The following is a 25215-nucleotide window of genomic DNA, read 5'->3' as shown; positions in this document are numbered from 1 at the left end:
GCTATTACATTTACAATATTTTGTCCTTTGCCTCATTTTTAGCTTTGTAGGAATGGCAGAAGGGAAGTCCTGCCTATTCTAGTTTGGATCCCAGAAAAACTGATCCCTGAGATGTCTTCAGTGGAGGTGAAATCTGCCTGGATGGCTTAAGCCCATGTCATCCTACCCATTGCATCTACCCTGTCCATCTGCAGCATGTCTCCTTCTCACTCCGAGTTAACCCTGTGCCGCCTGTGCTCGTTCACTCTGAAGAACAGACACACAATCCTGCTTAGATCTACATTTTCAGTTTGAAGAGATGGCAGCTTTTGTTTATCTGGCCAGTAGAATTGTTTTAGCCAGCAACCAAACTAGGAAGAAAATATCCAGCCAAACACTGATGTTCTTTAAGACCAGATTGGAGGGAATTCCATGAAGGGATTCACAGCAGTATTTGGGAAGAAACAGACAAGAGTCCATATCAGACTCAGAGAAGGAGGCATTCAGTGTCCATTGCTAGTGACACAGGACTTCATGCATCAACCATCAGAAGCTTGCTTTTAACAACCTTAATGCTAACGTTTATTTGATAAAAATGTTTAGTATTTTCTATGAATCCCTTTTACAAAGGATTTAAATTGTTAAATAGACTTTATGCTAGAGGCAACTTAAGCAAGTTTGCTTTGCTTTGTTTCCAGTTAAGTGCAAGAGAACATCATTTCTTTGCATTGCTATGCAAATTAGAGATTAAATTATTTTTTATATATATATATATATATATATATATATATATATATATATATAATATTAAATATACTATATTATATATATATAGAATTAGAGATAATATTCTTGACCATTATGGTGAGGTAGTTAACAAGACTGGAAACAAGCCTTTATGACATACGGACATTAGAATATTGAAGGAAGCAAAGAAAATATTGGTCAGATATTTTGCTTCACAAAGGCAACAGAGAAGAAATGGAGCACCTGCACGAAGTTCATTTGTGTGTATTACTGCCGTGGTGGAGAGATGGATGGCCATGGGGGCAGTGCTGTGCAGATGAGTGGGAGGAGTGGGGGAGGACATGAAACAAGGTAACTTAGAGCCATTTCTGTACTCATTTGCCTCCTGCATTCCCAATCAACTTCCAAAATAAATTAGAGAAGATGAAGAATGTCTCCAATTTATACCAGCTGCCAGTTGCCTTGCACAATTAAAATGTGCAGAGAGGTACTGCTGTGCTCCATGATCTGCAGGGGCTGTGGAAGCTCACAGCAGTTACTGGTGTAGCCTCAACAGCCCCTCTGCTTGTCATCCAGGACCATGCCATGGTCACACAGCAGCAGGATTCTGTCTGTGGGTGCTCCATCATGCTCTGGAATTGCAGTAATGTCTAAGCACTAATTTCTTTTTCTCTACCTCTGTCTTCAGTCCAGCTCGGCACACATATAATTGAAGATGGCACAGAGGGGTTGCTGTAAAGTCAGCAATAAAGTGATGATCATAACAGTGACCCTCTTCTCCTTCGCAAAAATTGCCTGGTTTTTGTGACAGAGAAGATGGGGATGTCCTTTTATTGTGTACTCAACAGTGCAGGTATTTGTTAGATGATGAAAACAGGAAAGTTAACTCTCCTCAAAAAAACCCTATCTTCACATTTGCATTTATTGGCAAAAAAAAAAATCTTTCTCACATATTCTGGACATGAAGCAGTAATGCTCCATTTGCTCCATTTACTTCCAAATAAGTAAATTCATATATATATATATATATATATATATAAAAATATATATATATATGTGTGTGTATGTATGTATGTACTGAAGGATTACAAAGCATGCTACAAATTATACAAATCATATGCAGGAAAAAAAAATTATCTGCCGCTAGATTGCGTCATTCTGTTTAATAAGTTGGCAGAAATAAATATCTGTGTTGACATTTCATCTTCTCAAGCCCACATAAGGTTGGGCGCCACACTTGTTTTTCCTGCCGATCGTGCCCACCAGAAGATGGCACTGAAGAACCTGTCCTACAGACAGACCCGAGAAGGCAGAAAATCCTGATTCACAAACCCGGTCTGTGTTTGTGAACACAAGGTAATTCAAAAAGTGTATCTCCCCGGTAAAATTTGCTTTTAGGAAGGACTTAAGACTTCAGTTTTTGTTTTTTTGTTTGTTTTTGTTTTTTTTCATTTTGTTCTCAAATATGATGAAGAAGAGGCTAAAAGGCAACCAACCCCAGCACCTAGTGAATGCAATCTGGGCTTGCCTAGCGAGGCATGTTGCTGTTTCCTTAAGTCCTCTTATCAAACTGCAACACTGATAAGCTTTCAAATACAAGATCCTATGAGCAAAAAGGGGTTTTCTCATACAATTATTATTTATGACACCTATTCTCTGAATGAACAATCAGGTTACTTTGAGTAGAACTATAATTCGGACTGAAAAAAAAGGCACCTTAGCAACTTCATGTGGAAACATATTCTTTTTCAAACTTCAATAAAAAATGCAAAGGATTTTCTAGTGACATGAGCATTTCCACCTTTTAAATACTTACCTGGTGTATACTAAATCTTTCTTTGGCTGCTTGAAGAATTTCAGTAAATTCATATTCCTGCCTTAAAATGCAAAACAATGCCTTCAGATAAGTTTCTACTATTGAATAACAGCTGAAGGGACGTAAATCTTTCAGATTTAGCAGCAGAAATTAGCCATATATAATATTTTTTTGGGAAAAGTCTAGTTACTTAAGAAAATGTAGAGACTACAAGATGGAAACTTGCTCACATCTCTTTCTCTCCAGTAGCTGTTACTTCTCATGAAGATTGATGAAAATGTCTTTAACATGATCTAAATGGCACTTATGCCTCAGGGTTCACTTCATGTCTTTTGATGCGTCCCTGATCAGGCTTTGTTTTGGGAGGTGTGATGGTATAGGACCATTAACCGTTACCAGTAAGTGCTAATGTTAATTACATTAAGCACAATCCTCCAGTTGGTCCATCTGTTACTCATTTTTTATGTGCTACCTATTATTGTTTGGGGTTTTCTCTGTGCTCCAGAAAGATATCTTCTGGTTTTCTTCTTGGCTTCATTTAAAAGATGCTAATTTATGTATGCCTCGATGAAATACTTAAATACATTTCAAATTTAGCTTTCATTTTCGACCGATTTTTAAAATATTATTTTTGCACGTGGTTTTAATATTTAGTTATGGTGTTGCACCTGAATGTTTAGCTTAGTAAACCACCTCGGAATCTCGTATTTCATATAGTGTACATCTTGAAAATGATCAATATCGTATTTTTGGATGAATTTGGGCTGTTCTCCTCACATTTCAATATCATAGTTTGTTTCTTTGCTATCATTGTGTGCAAATAGCATAGGTTTGCGTTTCCCTCGCTGTATTTCCCCTTGTTTGTCGGGTAATTCTAAATGGATATTTGTAATTTCGGTATGATTCACCTGCTGCTTTACTTCTGGTCGCACTCGGCTGTGCCGCTGGCTGAAGATGCAGGGACAGGCTGCTGACCTACAGCTCTCGGCCCGCAGCGCTCCGCGCTCCGCAGCTAATTACTGCAAAGTCATAAACCGACATAAAGAGCTCCGATTAGGATTTAGATAATTGCAGTGTGTTTAAACTGGGGCTCCTGCCTGCTGCAGCCGCCTCCCGGGAGCGGTGCGGGGCCGGAGGTGCGGAGCCGGGAGAGAGATGGGCGAGGAGCCGGGACAGGGATGGGCGAGGAACGGGGGCAGGGATGGGCGAGGAGCCGGGGCAGGGACGGGCCAGGAGCCGGGAGAGGGATGGGCGAGGAGCCGGGAGAGGGATGGGCGAGGAGCCGGGAGAGGGACGGGCCAGGAGCCGGGGCAGGGACGGGCCAGGAGCGGGGACAGGGACGGGCCAGGAGCCGGGGCAGCAGCGGGCCAGGAGCGGGGACAGGGACGGGCCAGGAGCCGGGGCAGCAGCGGGCCAGGAGCGGGGACAGGGACGGGCCGGGAGCCGGGGCAGGGACGGGCCAGGAGCGGGGACAGGGACGGGCCGGGAGCCGGGGCAGGGACGGGCCAGGAGCGGGGGCAGCAGCGGGCCAGGAGCCGGGACAGGGCGGGCCAGGAGCCGGGGCAGGGACGGGCCAGGAGCCGGGGCAGCAGCGGGCCAGGAGCGGGGACAGGGACGGGCCAGGAGCCGGGACAGGGACGGGCCAGGAGCCGGGGCAGGGACGGGCCAGGAGCCGGGGCAGCAGCGGGCCAGGAGCCGGGACAGGGACGGGCCAGGGACGGGCCAGGAGCAGGGGCAGCAGCGGGCCCGCAGCTCCCCCTCCCGGGCAGGGGGGACCCGCCGCCCCGGGGAGGCTCCTCCGGCCGTCCCCCTCCGCCTTCGGGGCTCTCAGCCCTTCCCCGACAGCCAGCTCACTGCCTTGAGGCTGGACAACGCTCCAGAAAATCCCAATAACCGGGTTTAGGACGGTTTTAACCTGGAAATCTGAGAGCTGAGAGAACTGGAAAACTCGCGTCTGGGGCAGGGGGTTCTTTTCCCTCCCACATTCAGCAACTTTCTCGGAGTTAGGCAGGAAACTGGCCCTGAGAACCGCTTTATTCTTAGAATTTGAGGTGTCAGAAAACAAAAGGAGGGTCTGAGGTTAAGATTCAGTTTAGGATCTGGGAAAACAAAGTGTTGCAGCAGCAGGATTTCTGCTGGATTTGCAGAGCCGTGAAATTGATACAGCCTTGTTTGAATGTCTTGTCAAACTCGGAGCAGCAGCCATAGCTGTTTGGGCACCTGTAGGCTGACAATTAACACTCAGTTTAGGTTTTGGAAAATGTATTTTGGAGACATCTTACCGGCTATATGTAAGGTAAAGCCGCCTGAGGTAAGGGGAAGGTAGGTCTGGAAACATGTAATGGTCTCATTCAAACTACCTGAGCAGCAGGGCAGCTCAGGACAAGTTCTGAAAAATCAGATCTCAGCAGCAGTTTCCTGAGGTGACTTGAGATGTCTCCCCAGACAATCACATGGGAAAATAATTGAATACCTTTATTCTTAATTTCTACCAAAGACTCCTGTTCCCTCTTGCGGTCTTACAGTTACAGATAGAATTAAAGGGACATGAAATTCTGACAAGCACCTTTCTCTCTCTGATCTGTAGGATACTCTGAGATAAGTTCAAGGCTGGGTTTGAATGCTGTATTTCTATTTTGCAGGAATTACAGGTGATCTTGAGCTTTCTAGAAATCCAAGAGGAAGCATAGCACAAGGAGTTAGGGCAGTAGGGTTCACAGATCTCTCCTGCAATGTTTGGCAAAGTTGCATGAGATCATTTGGGACCGGCCTCATGAATCTGGTGCCTTACTCTTAATTTTCAGATAGGAGTAGTTTTGCTCTGCTTTTGTGAAGGATTTAGGGGAGTATGAGACAACTAGGACTGCAGGATCAGGTTTATGTATTCTTGCAATGTCTCTTCAGAGAAGAGAAAGAGCTGGTACAAAATGGAGGTTTCACCTGAAGTTTTGAATAGCTCTCCTGGAAATTAGGGTCAAGATTTGGTTTTAGGTAGTCACACAAATAAATACCAAGCTGAAGTTAGGAGAAGCTTATATGATGTTTTTAATTTTGGAGTCACTTTAGCAACAGTTCATCTTATCTATTTAGGGACTCTATTTACAGAGTAGAGAGCAGTACTATGCATGTCAAAGTGCACACAGGGCTAGTACTGATAGATGTGATAAACTTGAAAGCAGCCAAGAGTTTCGGGGTTTGGTAAAGGCAGAAGCAAGCCAAGATTTGCAGGTTACTTCAGACTTGCAGCAGGTTATTATTAGATGGCGCCTGTTGCAGTTAGCTTGGAATCTGTACTTCTGGATCTAAAGAGCTTAATTTTTTGGGCAGCAGGTGGTGCTTGGTCCCCACAATGCTTGCAGTAGCCCTTAGCCGCTGTAACAGCGTGTTCTGCGGTGGGGCCGCACGCTGCCCCCCTCTCACTGAGGGCTCTTGGCAGGACAGCTGATGGTATTAGTTTTATAACAAATATTGTTTGTATTTGTACAAATCACCAAGAAAACCGGATTTTTTTGGAGGAGGGAACGTGTACGCAGTTGCATTTGAAGCAAATCACGATCAGGATGATTTTGATAAGGAATATCAGGAGCTGAAGGAGAGAGAACTCTTCCCCCTGACTCATGCAGCCAGAAAGCTGCTGACACATCTGCACCTGAACCTGTCTCTGAAAAACAGGACGGAGAAGCCACATGCAGAAAGCAGACACATGCACAGATCAGAAGGTGCTGGTGATTTCCAGGCTCCTGTGGATGTCCATGGGGTGGACACCCCAAGAAAAGTGCTGAGTACAGTGGTTTCCACCTCATCTTGCTTGGCCACAGCATTTTGAGATGGGACTTTGCCCTCAATGCTCTCTTTTCCATAGCCATGAGCTACTGTAATGTTTTCAGACTTTCATGAAAAGCTTGAGAGACTATGTCCAATTTCAGACGGTGACATAATTAATCAGAAGGACAGGGATGTCCTCCTGTGGCAGCCAGAGCAGTCCCCAGCCCAGCTCTGGCTGGGAAGCTGTGGAAACATTATGTTCTGCCTTCTTCTTCTACTCTGCCAAGTAAAAGATACTCAGCAGGGGAGTTTGCAGTACTGGCACTGGCATAAACAGCGGCTTGAAACTGCCAGGCAAGACAAATTAGGAAATGGAAATCGCTAAAAAATAGGCAGTGCTTTACTGTCAAAATGTGCCGTGGAAATAGATGGGTTGTGAGAGTTTCTTTGTTTGAGCTGGAAGTGCCATGTCTCTTCATTCCTGCTGAAGATTTTAATTTTGGATTAGAAAAGCTAGCTTAAAGGAGTAGAAGGATACTTCTTTGGTTTGCCTGGGAAGTCTGTAAAGGCACCTTAGATAAATACTAGCAGTAAGGGACTGTGAATCTAACAGTGCTTGGAAACAAAAAAAGGCATCACTCTTATTTTTTTGCTTACTATACCCTGAAAACAAAAAGCCGTGGTGTCACAGATATGCAGCCCCTGACAGCTGTTGATAAGGCAGAGGCAGGTACATCTCTGCTGGAGCCACTGGCCGTGCTCCAGCTCCTGTGATCCAGAGCCATGAGGGAACATCCTGACATGTCAGCGTGTGGCCGGAGGATGTGACGCCCGACAGGCAGGTGCATTCGAGGTCTCTCGTACAAGAAAGGAGTTACATCTACAAGCTGTTATCCCTGATGCACGTATAATAACATAACACCCTCAGAAAAGAGAAAGATTTTCTCTGAAGTAGCCTCCATCAGCAGTTGCCATGTGTCCCTGTAACACAAAGCAGATCTCCACCCGTGCTGAAAGCAGTGACTCCCGCACACGCTGCAGAATATGGCAGCAGCTGAGGATTTGGGGGTGTGCTCGTGCATGTGTAGTTAACAACACGAACCTATTTAATTGTTCAGAAGTTTTAAATCTAAATTTCTATTTAAATTATTCCCTTGTTAATTGGAAATATATCCTCTGAGAATACTAATGTTACCTTGGCAGAACATAACAGGTCTGGGCACTTCGAAGAAGTCTTACTTATCAAAGGTTTCTTTGACACTGACAATTTTCAAAAATTTTCAGAATTAAACTGTTTTCATTTAGATGCCAACAAGCTGGTTTTAAAAATATTTGCCCCTGCAATTCCTGTAAAACGTGGCTGTTTTCCCAATATATGGTGTTTTCAATGCTGACACTTGGTGGTGCTGCAGTTAACGGGTTCATATTTTTCTGCTGCTGTGCCTCTGGTCTGACTGGTTTACTCCTCTCCTCCATTTGCAGATATGCTTTGGCCATCGTCGAGGTCCCAGAGGAAAAACTTTATTCACATTCCTGAGGAGCTACAACCCATTTTTCAGCAGTTCTTAAGTGAATAATAAGAACTGGAATAACACCAACACAACTGCCTTTATGGTGCAGTTTCCTTTCAAATTGCATAAGCATCATTCAAGTGAAGAAGTGCAAATGCAGGCAAGGTCCAGTGATGGTAAGTATCAGTAATTATAAGCATCAGCACAGAGGGGAAGCTCCAAAAAGAGCCTTGAGAGATCACGAGTCCCTCCTCTTCATGAAGGAGCAAGGATAGCTGGAGGTCTGGCCAGCTTTCTATGGAATACTAGTGTAGGCTTTCTGGGGATAGCTCAAATGCTTTGCTGTGTTTTACATGCACGTCTCCCACGTGGGATCCTTGCCTAGGTAAAGACGGAGACGAGGCACGTGGCTTTGGGTGTTTCCATCTGAGAGGACAGAAATAGTCGTATATGCCAGTGCAACTGAGATTTTGGCCTGTTCCAGCATTTCTGTGAGGTTCACCTGTAAGTCCACGGATGCCAGAGGAACTGCAGGAGGCAATAGGAGCTGCACTCATGTTCTGCTCCATTGCTTTGCTCTGAGACCCTCCAGGTGTTCCTCCTGACACCCCAGAGCTTGGCATGCCCGCTGCCTTTCCCCCCTAGAGGCCTCACAGGTGTTCATGTAAAGGACACTGCAGGTGATCCTGGCATGATCCCAGCAAGGTTTTTCTGTTGGGAAGGAGGTGCATTCCTGCATGACTGTGATGAAAAGCTGTCTCTCTGCTCCCACAGGCTCAGCCCACCACCTTTGCGCAGCTCCAGACTCTATTTCAGGCAGGAAATAACCCATAGGGACAAATGACCTTAATTATTAGGACAAAGATTACTTGTTTAAGTGCAGAATCTTAGTATTAATACAAGAAATAATCAAGATATGTTGTTGTAATTAAATTGAATCTGTTCTTTCCTCCCTGAAGATTTCCCTCTCAGTCTAATTTATTGTTTATTTGGTTAATCAGTATTAAAGACCCAAAGAAATGGTGGTTCACACATGATAAGCATGACCTAGAGCCTGACTATTACAGGCTTCCTGGGAAGTGCTCAGGTTTCAGGCTCCAAAAAACAAAGCTTTAGTGACAAATTGCAGTGAACACACATGCATGGAAGAAATAAGGTTCAGGAGCATAGTGAATGTGCTCCTGCTGAAACAACGGAGGCACTAAGCTGATGTGGAAAAATTGTCTCCTTAGGCAGGAAAATGTGTTCTTACGTGGTGGTTCTGTGTGGTGAAAGCCTCAAAACATATGGTAGGATCAGTTCTGGACACATTTTAATGCTTTTTAACGTGCGAGTTTCATAGATCATTGGTCTTGATAGGTAGAAGTGAGCTGCTTGTCACAGTCTCTGCTTCACAAAGGCTCATTTGATCTGCAGACTTTGGATTTGGGGCAGAAAGAAGGAATTATGTACCACAAGGTAAAAAAAAGAGATGCCATTGTCAAATTATGAATGGGAGGAATTGGAACATATACCACCATATATCACCATATACCATATACTCAAGCCCAAAAAGGAGAAGAAAAAAAAAAAAAAAAAAAAAAAGAAAAAAGGCTGGAAGCTGGAAGTTCCCTCCATTATTTGAACATAATTTTACTTTTTTTTTTCCCCCAGAAGAAAAACTTGTTTGTACCTTTATTTATTTTCTTGGTTTATTTTTATTGTAGCTGTTATTCCCTATTTTTCTTAATATTTGAAGGTTGGACGTTTTCCATGAGAAAAAAATTTGTTTAATCTTCCCCTGGAGAATAAAGTTTATTTTCCTTTGCACTATGAGGTCTGTCCTTTCTACCAAAGGACTGTATTACGTGTGATTTTCCCCTGGAAATTATAGAGAAACCCTGACTCTTCTGGGAACTGAGAGAGTAAAATGTAGTCTGTCTGACACATTAGCTGAGCTCTTCTTCAGAGCTGTGCTTCATTTTATTTTAAATCTGCTTTAAAATCAACATCAAACATTGCCTGAGCTCTTATTTCAGTCCACAATGTACCTAGTGACTTGTAGGTCATTAATTTACAGATGCACTTGTATATCCTGTTACTCCTGCTGAAACTCCCTTAACATGTCATGGGGAAACTCTAGGAGGATTTGACCACTATTCTCTAAGAATACATTTCCAGGATTAATTCTAATACTTTTCCCAGGAATAAGTGTTTGGGGGTTTTTTGCTTTTTTTTTTAATTTGCTTTCTACTTTTATTCACAGAGAGAGATATACACCTATTAGGCACAGGCACGATTTTTTTTTTCTTGTTTTCAGGATTGTCTTATTTCATCTTCCCATTGGATTTGACATGGACACTCCCTGTTCCCAGGGTGGTTTTTCTCTCACAGGGTTGGATGCAAGCTGGACCTTGCAAAGGAAAACAAAGCCACGAATGTCAGGAAGAAAAGCAAGCAATGGTTATTTGTACACCATGTACCCTGTGCATACCTATCTTATCCCAAATCAAGCAACTCAGCAGACAATAAAAGCGGATGTTGCCAGGATCTTGCTCAGCAAGAGCCCTGAGATGGCCAAGGTTCTTCTGCATTTTCCTGGTGCTGTTACTCTCGGTTTTGGTTGGGGATGCTCTGGAGACAGCTTGCACCTCCACCTGGGTTTGGGTGCAGGCAGACTGTGTTTGTCTTGTTTGTTACACACTCCTACTCATATCACTGAATTAATTACTAAAAATATCAGGGAAGAAAGTAATCTTTGGGAAAGATTTCATGCTTTTAGACTTGAGAAGGTGAAAACCGTACTAAAAATACATCTTTATTAGAGAGCAAAGATTTGAGATAGAAAAACCAAAATGATTCAACCCATTTCGAATGAGACCTGTACATCAAAAGGTATGATTCACCATGAATGAAGAAAAACTTGCCTTAAACCGCCAATTAGTAGGTACTGAATATAAAATATATGCACTCAAATTTAAATAAAGATGAACAAGAAAGAGCCTGACAGGGACCTCGGCATGAACCTCATGGTAATATTCTATACACAAATGATTTTATTATTGCGGTGCAAGTCTTTCTGCGGAGTTAAAGAATGCTGGGTGTTAGCACCCAGCTAACTCACAGAGCAGAAACTGACAGTGAAGAGCTAAATCTTCCACGACAGATGCTCTAATATATAGACTGTATATATGAGACAGTGGGAATTGCATAAACCCATGAGCCAGATGAAGACTCCCTGAGGAAGCTTTGCTGGCTGGCAGATGATGGATACAATGGCATGATCCTCCCAGGAAGAACAGCTATATGCAAACCCTCCTTTCTAGACCTTCTCCATACCTGGGTACTGCGGCCCAAAAACGTCTCTCTAGGTTGTGATCCCCCTGTCAAAGCACCACATTTAAGATTCTACTTCATTCCAAGCTTTCCACGAAAGATGTAAGAAAATGCTGCAGGAGGTCCTGTGCCTGGATGGATGTGTAAGAGATAGGCTCAGTTGTTGGAGCAGCTCTGGCAGCTGCTGACTGACAGACCCTCACTGTGATTGCAGCTCTAGCCTCTTGCTCCTGCAAAAGGAACACCTGTGGCATATAAGGTCTTTTTTTCGTTCCAGTTGTTATTTTTTCCTTAAAGGTAATTTCTGGCCTAGCCCCATGATTCATATACCGTGGTCAACAAGCTCAGCACATATCAGTGACTGAACTGATTTTAATAAACTACTCCACATAAATAGGAGAAATATGGTGTTAAAATGTCCTGGTCCTCGAGACTTCACTCTTATTGCTTCATAGAGAATACAATGCTCCTAACCAGAGCTGAAAGCAAAGCAGTTGACTAAAGTATGTGTGGCTCAGATTACAATGTTTGCCTCCTCCAGACCGTGCCAAGGCAGATTGGAATCTCTACAGAGGATTACTCTGTTAACTGCAGCACCATTATTTTTTGCCATTTCACCTTTTTAAAAAACCTTCTCTTGTCTTATCGGTGTGCCTATAACCCGAAACCTGACTTCCTGGGGTAGGTGATATTACAGCTTCAGTGAGTGGCAGCCTGTGATACACAGAACACAGTCTGAGTGCTGCTGCTGAGCTGTCAGTTTTTGACAGAAAACTTTCCTTTGAAAGCTGTTTTGATTCTTTTTGGTTTATAAATACATACAAATGCTAGATCTCATTTTCAGGCTGCTGAAGTACACAAAGGGATCGTGGCCAGGGGATCGTTTGTGTTTGTGCTCTGGCTGAATCTTGTAAACAAGCTTTAACCTGCAAAACAAATTTCAGGTTACAGGTCCTGCAGGAGGTGTATGCCTGCTCTGCTTTAAAACCATACACCAAGAGAGTAGAGGCTGCCTTTGGCTTTCCTCCTCTAAACATTTAGTTTATTATAGCTTAAAAAAAAAAGTTTCAGCCTTTTATCTGTGCTGTGCTTGAAGCATATAATATTTCTCCAAGCAAAATGAGATAACAGTGAACCATGACTGAAGGAACAACATATAAGGAAATACAATTTGATCCATCCGTCCGTACGTACTTACGGCACTGAATTACAGCTCCCAGAGGGATGTGCTCAAGAACAGCTGGGGCTGCCCTGCACCCTGTGAACAGCCAAAGGCCTAGGGGCACCCAGGCTCTTCCATGTGGGGCGTAACTTGGGTCTCAGAAACATTCTGTGCATCACCTCGGTGGTCACCTTCCAGGTGACATCTGTTGGGCCAGCACCTGGGCCAGCGTGGAGAACTGTGGCTGGTACACCTCTCCTCCCCACAGCTGGCCCGTTCTCTCCCAGAAAACACGTCTGGGGTGTGGTTTAGCTTCATCCTCCAGGAGCTGGGCCGACAAAGCTGCCGAGCCCCTTGTGCCAGCAGCGGGCTGCCAGTGCATGGCAATGCCTTCCCCACGCTGAATGGAAGGAAGAGGTGGTGTGTGGGGAACACCCAGCGCTGCTGGAGCACCCTGCACACCCTGTTTTGTGCAGCCTGGCCAGTGGGAGGCTGCTCTGCTCTCAGAAACTCGCACCAGAGTGAATCTGCAGCTCTCACTTCTGCTGCTCCCCTTTGTGTGGCAACGTCCGTGGTGTTGGATAAATCCCAGTTCTGGGACTGCTTTGGGGACTTACATGATGTGTGCCTGGCCTCAGCTCCTCTGGCTGTTCACCTGTGATATTACAGATTTCATCAGGCTGCTGGGCAAAACAGAAGCTTTCCCCCCTGAGGACTCTGGGTTTGTGCCACCCAGAAATACACATCTCACCGCACATCACCTGGGCTGCTGTTGCTGCTGCTCATCCTGGCCCTTCTAGGGAGGTTCTGCTTGTCCAGTCTCTGCTTCTGCTTCATATTCATAGCCAGAGAGACTTGCTGGAAAAGGGCAGTCCCACGAGCAGTTTCCTATGGATTTACTTGTGTGCATTTGTGTCTGTTGAGCTGCAAGTTCCATTTAAAACAATTTTTTATGAACAGGGCATTCCAAACACCCCTCTCCAGAGTGGCCTCCTGAGTTTCTAGCAAGGGGTGGACTCTTACTCCACATCTCTTGTTGAGGTCATTAATAGGCCTCTCCCCTTTCCTGTGAAATGTGGGAACTTTATTTTATGTCTTCTAAATGGGGCAGAAATAAGTCAGAGGCTCAAGAGCAGCTCAGGAAAGAGGTGAAAAAGGTGATGGTGAGCACAGATCCTGGTTTCCTTAGGAAAACAGCCCAGAAACAGTATGAAGGTATATATAGAAAGAGGCTTGGAGTTTTATCTCCTTTACGATAAAGCAGTGCCATGGAAAGTAGCTGGGTACAGGGAAAGTTGCTTTTCGGGACGTTAAGTTTCCTGCAGTGTCCAAGTGGGGACAATGTGTTTTTTAGCTGGGTAAAAGAGCTGTTTCAAAAGGCCTTTCCTCCCCTCCAAAGCCTCACAGCCCCTCCTGTGTTTCTGAGATTGCATCTGGAAGGAAACAAAAGATGCAAACACCAGACCCAGTGTGCTAACTGAAAAAGATATTTTTTCAGTCAAGCAGATGGCGAATAGAAACCTGTCACAGAAAGCGGCTTACGCAACGCTCCCCAGCCCGTGTGTGCCTGGTAAATACAGACTGCCAGATAGAACAGCGAGATAGAGCTGGGCACAACAGCTCGTGCTATTAAAACAGCCACCCCGGCAGCACACAGAAATTTTTAATGAACTTGTGAAGGAGATGTAAAAGTGCAAACACGGTGATGTAATCGGAGGGCTGTTCCAAGACGCTACAGTTATGGCTTCTGTTCATTTGTAGGGCCCCCCAAACCCTGTGAATCACCAGCAGTGACACGAACAAGCCCTCTGTGGGAGCACAAGTCAGCCAGAGGTAGCAGGGGTGGCTGCTGGAAGCTGCACAGGCTGCGGCTGGGCTGGAGGCACAGGAACAGAGAGCATGGCAGCCAGCACCCGCCTCCGCTTCTGGGTACAGGGAGAAGGAAAGGTGAGGAGACAAAGCTGCGGAGAAAGAGGAAGATGGTGAGGCTGCAGAGAGCACGAGGCAAATAACCACTGTGAAGATGGGATTGCTGCAGCCAGGTGCTACAGCCCCGTGCAGGGAACAAGCCACAAAAGCACTTTTGGAGCACGCTGGTCCCAGGTGAACATCAGATGGCACTGAAACCCAAGGCACAATACCTTTGGCTTGTCCTGACTCCTTCCAGCAGGATGGCCAGGAGATGCGTGAAGATGATGGCAGCTGAAGCAGAAGAGGCAGCCCAGATATTTGTCCATCTCCTATGTTATGACATGCTAGAAATTAATTATGTGGATTAATTGTTTACCACGAGGACCTGAGTCATAAGACAGGATTTAATGTTGGATGGCAGACAACTTCAGCTGGGATCTTCAGTGTACTAAGTTCGCCTTCTATTTATTCAGGCCTCACCTAAAAATTGTGGGTATTTTCAGAGGATAAGTGGTGTTCAAAGAAGCCTGGTTTAGCTCATCTGGATCTGTTATTATGTGTAGGAAAATATATATAAATTTTGAATTTTTCTGAGGTGTTAGAGGGTATTTTCTATTGAAAGGATAACAGGATCCAGTCTCGCAAAGACTGGCATTTGAGTTTCAGATGCTCTGAACAAACCGATTGATTTTACTGCTAGTTTTCTAACTCTCACTTCTTTTTCCCCTAGATTTAAAAACTTTTATTTAAAATAGTCACTTGGGCCTCTCACACGGGTTGCATGTATGACAGCAACTCTCCCGTGTCCACATCTTTCCTTATAGAATTGTATTTTTGATTGACTTTCATACAGCAGAAGCTCCCAGAGGATCTCATTGAACCATATGGGTCCTATCTTTTGACATAACAATTATTGCCTGATAATAGCACAATAGCAATAGCAGCATGTTTGGGAATCAACAGTGAAATACTAATGAATGTTAATGCATTGTTTTAATTTACTGCATTTGTTTTGTTGATGTACTTATTAACCTTCAGGTCTGTGGTTAATAAGGCATTCTATTTTAAGGTATTATTATCTGGGGGAAGAAGAGAAAAACAACACTGATGAAGTTAGACCATTTGTTCTTCATTTCATTCACACTTTGATTGGTAATTGACAGCAGATTTAACCACTGACCCACAGACTGAAGGGACACTGATATAATTTTAATAACACAGTGACAGAGGCACAGTTTTAAATAGAGACAGCATGGCTTATTTCAGCAGTGCAAAGGACATTTTGGCCAGGAATGCCACACATGTCACAAGGCAGCCCAAGGGCTCTCCTGGCCACACGAGCCCTGCACTGTGCCCGGCACACGCCCAGCAAAGCCAGTGGCCACGCTGGCCCAACTGGGAGCCAGGGGAGCGCAGGGCTGCTCTGTAGGGCACAATCACTCCCCATGGGGAAAGTCCTCTTCCTCCCTGCCTTAAGAAACTCCTCCCAGTTCTTCTGCCATTTCACTGTCACTCCTTCTGGCCGCTGTGGCCACACTGATGTACGTACAGCCTGTTCACATGCACTCAGCTTGGTTCATTGAACCGGCAGAAGATCTGACAGCTCTCAAGGGAGGACAGGGGGATTTCACTGGGAAAAGAAATAGCCTTAAGGCTCCTTCCTCTCACCCCCTTTCCAGAAATATTTTCCACTCTGGATAAGATTTATGGAGGTACACAAGTGATACATTAAAGAATATAACTTTCACTGACAAGTATCAAGATTCACACTTCTAGAACATTTTGGCCTATTTGAAAATTCCCTTCTTAGTGACTTTTATTGGCATAGTAAGGAAAGCAGCATCCTCATCTACATTAGCAAGGAAAATACCCTGAAAAACTGGAAAGGTGAAGCCTGGAAGTGTAATTTTCCAAGCACAAATTGTGTGTGTCTGTCAAAGGCCTTGCTCCACTTTAATAACCTTGCTCAGCCTCATCTGTGATCCCCTGCCTGGGCCCTGTTTAAGTACAGCCAGAGAGCACTGTTCCTTTCTTAGGTGATGCTGTAGAAGGCTGCTCTCAGCCCTGATGGTTTTCTGCCTTTGCACTCTGCACAACCCTACCAAGGAGGAAAGTTAAAGCTCTTCAATGTTTTGGGAAGAAGTGGTAAGGTAGAGAAAAGCTTCACAATTTGGCTTCATAAGTAAATCCCCTTTCTTTACAGGTACAAAGCTTGTACTTTAGGTCTTGAATTGTATATTTATGCTGTGTTATTTGAAACAGCTAAAACACACTTGGCTTGCATTAGAATTTGGATGTCTAATGCACTTGAATTAATTTGGAGACCTCTCTTTGAAGCTTTCACTGTAATTCCATCACCAAAACACATTTAACGTTTGACTCTCATATGTAAGTAGACTCTGTGGTCCCCAGGAGAAAGTTATGGGGTTTCTTTTCCCATTAAGATTTATTTAAAAAGTTTTCATTTCAAAGAAAGGAAAAATTCCTTGCATGTAGGGTGAGTGGCCTGGATTTTACATCACTGTTTATCGGATTATATATGCATATGGAACAGAATCAGCCATTTCCTGCAGTTCTTATAGCAGGGCAGCTGAAAGAAAGGGAAGAAAACAAAAAGCAAAGGTAGGAGGGCATTTCAGTTCATTTAATCTCTAAGCTGTTTTGGATACTAAACATTCTCTTTTCTGAAATGGGAAAACTATATTCCTGTTAAATCAGATAACCCTGAAAGAAGATATTTCCCTTTACCTTTTGTCTGTGTTTGGGTGTTTCTCTTTAGGGACCATGACTGCACACCCCTACTCAAGCATCTCTTTGGGCAGAGTCAGTGTCCAAGCTTAGACACTCCCCCTCGAAGGCTGTGCTTGAACAATAGCCTCAGATTTCACACTGAGCCTGCAAAATTTTGGGACGGGAACACATGTTCAGTATTCATCTGTGGGCTAAATAACGTGCCTTGGGAATACTGGAGTCCACCAGTCTGCTAGTGGCTGTAGGCATACTGAGATTTTTATTTCTGCTCACAAATGCCAGCAAGAGAATGAACATGGTGGAACAGAACAACTGCATTCATTACACTGGACTCCCCTTTTGTATTATCCCTTCTCATTCCCATTTCCTCTGAGGCAGCTGTTTATTATATGCCCTGCTGGTGCAATTAATGAGAAAAACAAGTTTTACTTGTGCTGACTAAAGCAGAAACACCACAACTTTCCAACAGCCAGAGAGGGAAGGAAAGGTATCCATGTGCTTCATCTCTTGGAACAGGAATAGCTGCAGCCTGAAAGTGTTGGTGTTTGGTCTCTGCTCAGGAAACCCACCTTTACCCACACAGGTTTCCATGGAAAGCAGTTATACTGTCAAGTTACCATTCTTATTACAAATACAACCACCTTTTAAAGAACTACAGACATAATATAACTCAAAACAGATAGAGTTTGGTACAGAACACAACCATAAAATATTTAATAGCCTATTTTCTCCTAATCTAAGTAGGATTAATAATATTACTATTAATAATAGTTATCTAAAATGAAATGCACAAATATTTCCTTTGAAGTTTTTTTCCTTTAAGTCTTTTAGGTAGGTGCATTTTACAACTACCACCTCACCCTTTTTAGAGTTATGCACAAGTATGTTGGTTTTTCTTCAAAATCTTTGATGCCTTGGAAGTGGTATTGATCCATGGAAGAGAAACATCTACAATTCAGTTTTTCTTGTAATTCCTTATTCATTTCCACCTTGATTCCAGTGCCTGTCCCCTACACAGCACATGGAGCACAGGCTGGCACAGCATTCTTTCATCACTGTTCAAAGTATCCTCCAGGTTTTTGAAGATCTGACCTGCATCAAACAATTGCAGTGCCATGGTATTGTTGATTTGCTCTATGATGTGCCAGGTCGACAAGGGAAGCATATTAAGGGTCACTTCAGAGTGCTTAGAAAATAGACAAATGTATCAGTAGACCTCAGACAAGACTAGAAATGTAGCCCTGTGTCTATTTCCCCTGCTCTTAATTTTTCCTGTTGTTAGGACTGGGATGTACAGGTTACCTAACTGTGCTCTTTTGTGTACAGAATTGTTTGCTTTCTGCTTGAAAGTTTGACAAAGAAGCTCTAATTCAAATCCTCAGATAACTTTGAATAAGAGGGTGTGGATTTCACCTTCTTCACCCTGCAAGGGAAAGGCATCTTAGTGAAGACCAAACCTTAGGATTTCTGTGTTTTCTTTGAAGTCTGGAAGGAAGTGTGTGGTCCTGGTGTTCGAGACAGAAGTCTGCTGTTTAGCGGCTCCTCTGTGTGTTTATGCTGCTCAGAAGTTTGACTCTTCCCACTCCTTCACCCCGTGAGAAATTGTGTAGGAAAGGATTGATCACTTGCTCGGTTCTGCTGTGTAACAGTGCACAAGCTGCTCAACTCTTACTCTGCTCACTTGGAGGAAACACCTGAGCACAGCTCTAAGTACAAGGCAGCTGAGGTTTGTTAAAAGCCAGCAAAAGGGTTGGAAGCTCCGCCAGCTGAAGTGGATTCATGCAGATTTAAACTCCCAAGGTAACTAAGTGTTACGAAACACAAACCAGTACAACTAGTGATGTTTTGTAGAACTGGAGTCATTAGAGGGAAAAAAGTCTAGTCAAAAAACCATGGAGAGTGTTATTATCAAACAGATTGATAAGGCTCATGTCCATCAGAAAGGGATGTGACAGTGCACAGCAGTATTTCGTCATTCATATCTCCAAAAAGCAAAACCTGCTCTTGCAGCCCTGTGACAACTCTCTATCATTGCTATATATTAGGAACAGAAGTCACACTTTTCACAGCTTTCTCTGGAACAGGAAAATTAAACTGGGTGTATTTATAGTCTCTCAAAGAATACAGACACAGATATTTAAAGTGCAGTTGGTGATTCATGGAAAACTGATAAACATTAATTTCAAAACAACGGTATGGAATGCCCTCACTGTGCTCCCTTTAGGTGTCTTTTCTTCTATCTTGCCTCTTAGTCATACATCCTGAAACACCCCAAGATCTTCCCTATGGCAGGATCTATTTGTGCCATGTATATCAGTATTCTTTTTAGGTTACTTATGCTCTTAACGTTGTCCTTAACATGCCTGTGAAGAAATAAATCTGTCTCTAAAATATGACTTGTGAACATCTCCCCAGACATACCAGTAGACCAGCACTATCCCAAAAGCTGCTCCTAGACTAAGTGGCACTTGCTTTTGCAGTTTTACAGAGCAATAGGAATTTTAGACAAAAAAAAAATACTTTTAATCTTTAACTGGTCTTTTTGTGCTACAGCTCAGGGATTTTTTTCCCTTTTTTACTGCCTGTGCCTTGTCTGTCTTGAATAAACATAAGCTGCCAGAATGGACAAACCAGATTCTTTTTTAAGCATTTAGTACTGTGAAAAAGATGTCTGTATTCACTTGAACTCATTTCCTGAAACATTATATAACTTTTTTGTTTAGCAGAGATAAGAGGCAAAACACAGTTGGTACTAATCTCTCCTCTAAATTAAAACAATGAGAACTTTGGCTCTACAGTAGAAAAGGGGGAAGTTAGAAACTGTAATTCTTCAATTCAACCATAATTTCATCCTTTGAGTTGCCAAAGAGCTGCTATTAGTGTACTCTTCTGAGTAAGTGATTATAGGTGGGGAAACAGGGATTTAGAAAAGGGTCTGGGAGGACTTTCTGTTGTTGCTGTTTCAAAAAACGAAAAGAATTGGCAAGGATGTGATGATCTGATTCATGTGGGATTAAAAAGCAGCTTTGTGTGCAACCTGCCCGGGAACCTGGGTCCCTGGCTGATGGATGAAAGCATCTGTGAGGGAACACATGCAGACAGAGGGAATGTGCTTTCAGGTACCTTTTTGCAGTGTGTTCTCCCTGGTGAGAGGGACAAAGTGTCCTTTCTGAATCTGGAAGAATTTTTTTTGGACTCTGTATTTCCTGTGTGAATGCTCTCATTGCTGAACAAGGAGCTGCAAAGACCCTTCCCTATCCTCTCTTCTGTGGTTAAGCCATAAAGTTTCTTTTGTGCCAAACCTGTTGGTTTCTGGCTCTCTCAGCCTCATAACACAATGCCTATAAAATAAAAGGTGTGCTATGGCCTAAGATGATTTTTACTCACTGGATGTTACTAAAGCTCCTCTTGAGTAAGTCCCAAGAAATTATTTTCTCAGAACAATTTTAATCTGTTCTCTGATCAAAACAGGTTCTATGTAACTAGTATAATAGTATCTGGACTGAATATGCTGAGATATGTTTGATGTAGCTATACCAATTAAGGATGTGGCTTTTTTCCCCCAGCTATATCAAGGCAGAATAACATTCTGATAAAATATTTTCCTGAGAAGCATACTCAGAAATGCTACTTAAACTGTTAATAGAAATTTAGCAGGATTTTTTGCCTTGGAACTGAACTGGCCTGCAGGATGCCAGTTAGAGAAAGCTGCACAAGAGTCCTGGGTTGTGCTGTTTTTGCATAGAGTAGTCTGGATGATGGCTCTTTCTCCAGCACAAAGCTGGAATTGGCAAGGTGAGGAAGGAAGTCCTTTACTGAATATAAAACCTGTGGCTTGCTTTCTGTGGGGTGTTGAGATCCCAGTAAACAGGAGCTGACAAAGCCTGAGACTGGTTCACACTACTTGACTCATAATTTAATGAGTAACTTCACAAATGTTAATGAATGTAGAAATCTAGTCTTCTTCTGGGTACTGCTGTGGGCTGGACTGGGCTGCTTGCTGCATCCAAAAATGTACCTGCAGAGGGCTAATGCAGTTCTAGCAGTGAGCTGTGCCTCTTACTTGCAGCCCTTTGCCCTCCTGAGTCTGTGCCACTTCCTGAACTTGGATTGGAGATGACAAGGAGGCAATTATTTAGGTGAAAGCTAATTATGTTATTATTGTATGTTCACTGGTCAATAATATGTACTGCTCGTCTTAAATAATGGTGTTGGAAAGGAGTGCCTGGATCAATTCCTGGAGCTCATTCCTGCAGCTCCGTTATCTCCCTCTGTGTCGGTGTTTAGAAGAAGAGGAAGACAGCAGAGCAGCAAAACCTGCTCAAATCCATGCAGGTTTGTTTGGAAGGAGAAGCAAGGATCCTGCTGCCCTTCAGTGTGAATTGTGAAAGGAGTTATTTTTATCACAAAGAGCTTGCATAAAAATATATTTGTTAGAATCTCTATTGTTTGTGAACAATGGAATACAGCAAATAATGGAGGGAAAGTTATGAACAAATGGGTGTAGGTCTTATTTCTGCTCAAATTTTGTTTTTTTTTTTAAAGATATGAAACTTGCATATCACAGCAGAAGAATGTGGGGTTTTTTTAGGACTTACCTTCCCACAGCAAATTAAGAATCTGTGCCAGAGCCTATCAGTGATAATTGCTATGCTTTAATGACACCCAGAGCTTATGGACTCTGGCCACAAAAGAATTTCTGATGTTTTGGTGCAAAAGATATGAGAAGCTTCTACACATGAGTAGTATGCATTGATATTAAGCATTGCTCATTGGTACTGGGGAACTCTCTTGACACAGGTGCTTTTTCAGCTTGGAAAAGATGCTTTTGAATGTGACAATCCTGTGAAATATCTCAGGTATATGAAGTAAACAGCACCATCAGACAATGCTAGCCACAGTCTGCAAAGTTACTTCGTGTATGTAGAAGTATAAGCTATGGCACTTTCCATACCACTTGTATCTTTTCTTGAAGAAGAAGGGGGAAACCATATCTGTCTTTATTTTTGTACCTCTTTTACTTATCCCTGAGTTGTCTTCCCTCTGTGCTGAAGGGATCCCAACAGCCAGGCTGAGGGGGTCATGGATATTCTGGGATGAGGCAACCTCTTGCAATAGCCCCTCCCCTCTCTGCCTGCAGTGCAGCGAACTCTCCTTGTCTTTTCCCAGTGATTTAAGTATTCCCACCTAAGCAGTTCACATTAGATATAGCTTGGGTAAAAGCTGCAGTATTTTAAGGGATGGGGTGAGGCAGGTTTCCTCAGGGGTAACTGAGAAGACCTTCAGTTTTGGGGTGTGCTCTGTAGTTATGTGCAAGTACTCAGTAGGAGTTTTGGTCTCAAAAGCCTAAAACCTCTGAGGGGGCCTCTGGCTCTCAGGACCAAAATCTTTCATTGGGCAGAAGTGTGAGAATCTCAAACTCACAAGAAGTCACCTTGACTTATGTTGATGTTTCTTACTAGCTCATTCTTGCATTCATTATCATTAGGGAAATTCCCTATTGGGACAGCCTCCAGTTTTGGCATTTTTCCCTTCCACTGTAATTTTTTATCCTCTATTTTTGGTTCTTTTTCCTGTCCTTGGCTGGTCTTCCAATTATTTTTTCCACTTGTTTCCCCACTTTCTGCATCAAAAGTTAACATCAGAATCATTGTAGTTTAGACTTAAGGACCCCAGTAATTTAAGAACATGTCACTATTTTCAAATGAAAATCTGGATTTATACGATGATGTGCTGGACTGTGGACTAATCCACGGCAGGTCATTTTCATAAACAGAAGCACCAGTATCCTGCTGAGTTTGTTTTTGTTCTCTTTGTATAATGAAAGGTTCAGCTCCAAAGAAGCTTTTTGGATTTAGTTGAAACTGCAGAGGTAGAACAGATACCCAATATCAGTGCCCTACATTTAGAGGTGTCTGTGTGAAATCAGATAGCTGGGTCTCAAGAAGGCTTTTGCAACCTGCATAGAGCATTAAGAAAGTAGGATTGGATGTAGCAGGCCAAACTGAAAAGAGCTTGTTTGTTGTGGGAAGTGATGTTGTACTTCTTCTGGTCTCTCCTGTGTTGCTTTTACATCCTATTTCAGTCTACAAATGGCTATGAGGCCCACAAAGGATTGCCTTATCTGCTGTCTGCTGCCCTGCACCAGTTTCATATGGGGAATTACTTCAAGTATTTTAAAGGTATCAACTGGAAAAGCACTGCAGAAGATCAGGGTTTCTGCTTGCAGTCATATTTGAGAGTGATTGCAGCCCCAGACCTGTAATAGCAGATCCTGTTTGTTTATCCTCGAGGGGTTCAGATAGACCAGTTTGTGATACCTGCTGATGTCAGGAGAGGGTACAGGGGTGGTGCAATGCTCCCAGCGCTCACACAGCACTGGCAGTGAGGAAAGCAGGTGCATTTTGAAGGCATGTAGGTGACGTTCATGCTAAAAAAATTGTCCTCATGGATAAGAAACGAGTTAGCAAGATAAAAACTTTAGCAAGACAATAGCTCATCTGCCTGGGAAAGCTGGTTGTACAATGTGTGTGTTTTAATATTGCTTATATAATGGCCACCAGGAGCTAATTTTGATTAATGTGAACATAAGTGGCCTGTCTTTGGTTTGGAAGTGAATTCAGCTAAAAGATCAGCTTGGTTTCTAAGTGAATTTGTCAGCCAAGGCAATGAAGTGGTTTAATGGAGCTGTTTCTAGTCAGGTAAAGGTGTGAACTGCTGTTACTTCTACCCTCCAAGAGGAGAATATTGCATGTAGGCTTTCTTTATTAAATACAGAGATAAGTAAAAGCATGTGAAGCTTCTATCCTGCCACAGGTAGGTCTGACCCTTATCCCTCATGTAGCCTTGAATTCACCTGATGTGAAAACCAAGGGCTTTCTCTGCAGTCTCTTAGAAGAGCTGGCATTTTAACACCCATTTTTTTCTCCTCATGGTGAAATATGTCCTTTAGTCAATGAAAATAAAGCTTAAAAGTATTGCAAATGTCCTTTTATGTGAACGTCCCAACTAAGAAACACGTACCTGAATTTTTAGGATCTGATTCCTGATAAACTGTTGGAGTTGTGCAGACCTGAGAAAACTGGTTTGATTTTTGTGGTTTTTGTTTTTTGTTTTTTTTTTGCTTAGCTTGGCAGACCAGACTTGTGGAAGGGACGTCTCTGGTTAGTTGAAATATTTCACTTTGGTTTTTCAAGTGTTTAGCCATTTTTTAAAAGTAGCCAAATTTTCAAATAAACACATGTAGAATTTAAGAAGTAGTTAAGAAATGCTTTGTAGTGCTATGTTTTTTGGTAGACTATTTTTAAAGAAAACTATTTCACAGAGATGTCTAGGGAGAAGAGTACTGCCACTGTTTTTCACACTCAAATTAAAAATTAATGTTAAAATCTGTCCTATGTTTTAGCACATAAGAATCACCCCTTCTCAACACTCATTGAAGCAAACTGAAACTGCTGTGACAACTGATATTTTAACTGTATTCATGTGCCTTGGCATGTCTCAAGTTTCTTTGCCTTATCATGCAAAACCCCTATTAAAGAATATTAAATCTAATTTCCTTGAAATAATTTCTTTAACAATAGCTATACTCTGAAAGGAAGTGTACCAACTAATTGTACTTTTTACAGATAGGTTTGATTTTTTTTTTTCTGTTTTCTTTATGCAGTCATACTTATACTTTAAGACTTTCCAGTGGATTTAGGGTTTAACCTAGAAATGGCCTGACTTGCCATGCTGTGGGAAGAAGGGATAGCAGACAAGTCCTGGAGTGAGAAAATAATTTAAATGCTAATAAATCTAGGCCAAGCAAAGGTGTTTACCAAACAGACATGAAGGGAAAGAATGTAGTTTGGAATTACAATGAGAGATCAAAAGATGTCTGAAATAGGATTGCAAAAGGAAATTACAGTATCTATGTTAAAGTGTAATTAATTTAATTAAAGGCTTTTTAAAACAGATACAGAAGCAGGCACAGAATGGATGAATGTTTGAGATGAGCAGCTGATGTAATGTTCAAACATGTTAATAAAAATATGGCAGCTTTTCTCCGCCAAGAATGAGAGGGGTTTTTTTTTCTGTAACTACAAAGCGCTGATCTGTGGAGACAGAGAAGGGCTAGGCAGAGACATACAGGGATTCTTGAGAGGTGTCTTTGCCAGAATTTCCCTCATTACTGGCGTGTCTCAACTGAGCTGGGGCAAACTCTTGTTTATAAAAAGACATTTCTCCTGTCTGCATCTCCTGCTGCAAGGCCCCTG

At 42.8% G+C, this 25215-nt stretch overlaps 1 long non-coding RNA gene across 1 annotated transcript in view; it reads left to right on the top strand.

The window, feature by feature from the left end:
* Positions 1 to 25011, top strand: part of LOC147652228 (uncharacterized) — a 37282-nt gene extending 12271 nt beyond the window's left edge. Inside the window, exons 2-3 of the long non-coding RNA XR_015289181.1 lie at positions 7790 to 7994; positions 10118 to 25011. This is a non-coding gene — a long non-coding RNA (uncharacterized LOC147652228). The remainder of the gene's footprint in view (positions 1 to 7789; positions 7995 to 10117) is intronic.
* Positions 25012 to 25215: the final 204 nt, after the last annotated feature.

This window comes from Cyanistes caeruleus, chromosome 7 (assembly GCF_971803275.1).
Source record: "Cyanistes caeruleus chromosome 7, bCyaCae1.hap1.1, whole genome shotgun sequence".
In the NCBI taxonomy this organism is placed as follows: Eukaryota; Metazoa; Chordata; class Aves; order Passeriformes; family Paridae; genus Cyanistes; species Cyanistes caeruleus.
The sequence above is the reverse complement of the archived record's forward strand: the minus strand, read 5'-3'. Positions and strand labels throughout refer to the sequence as shown.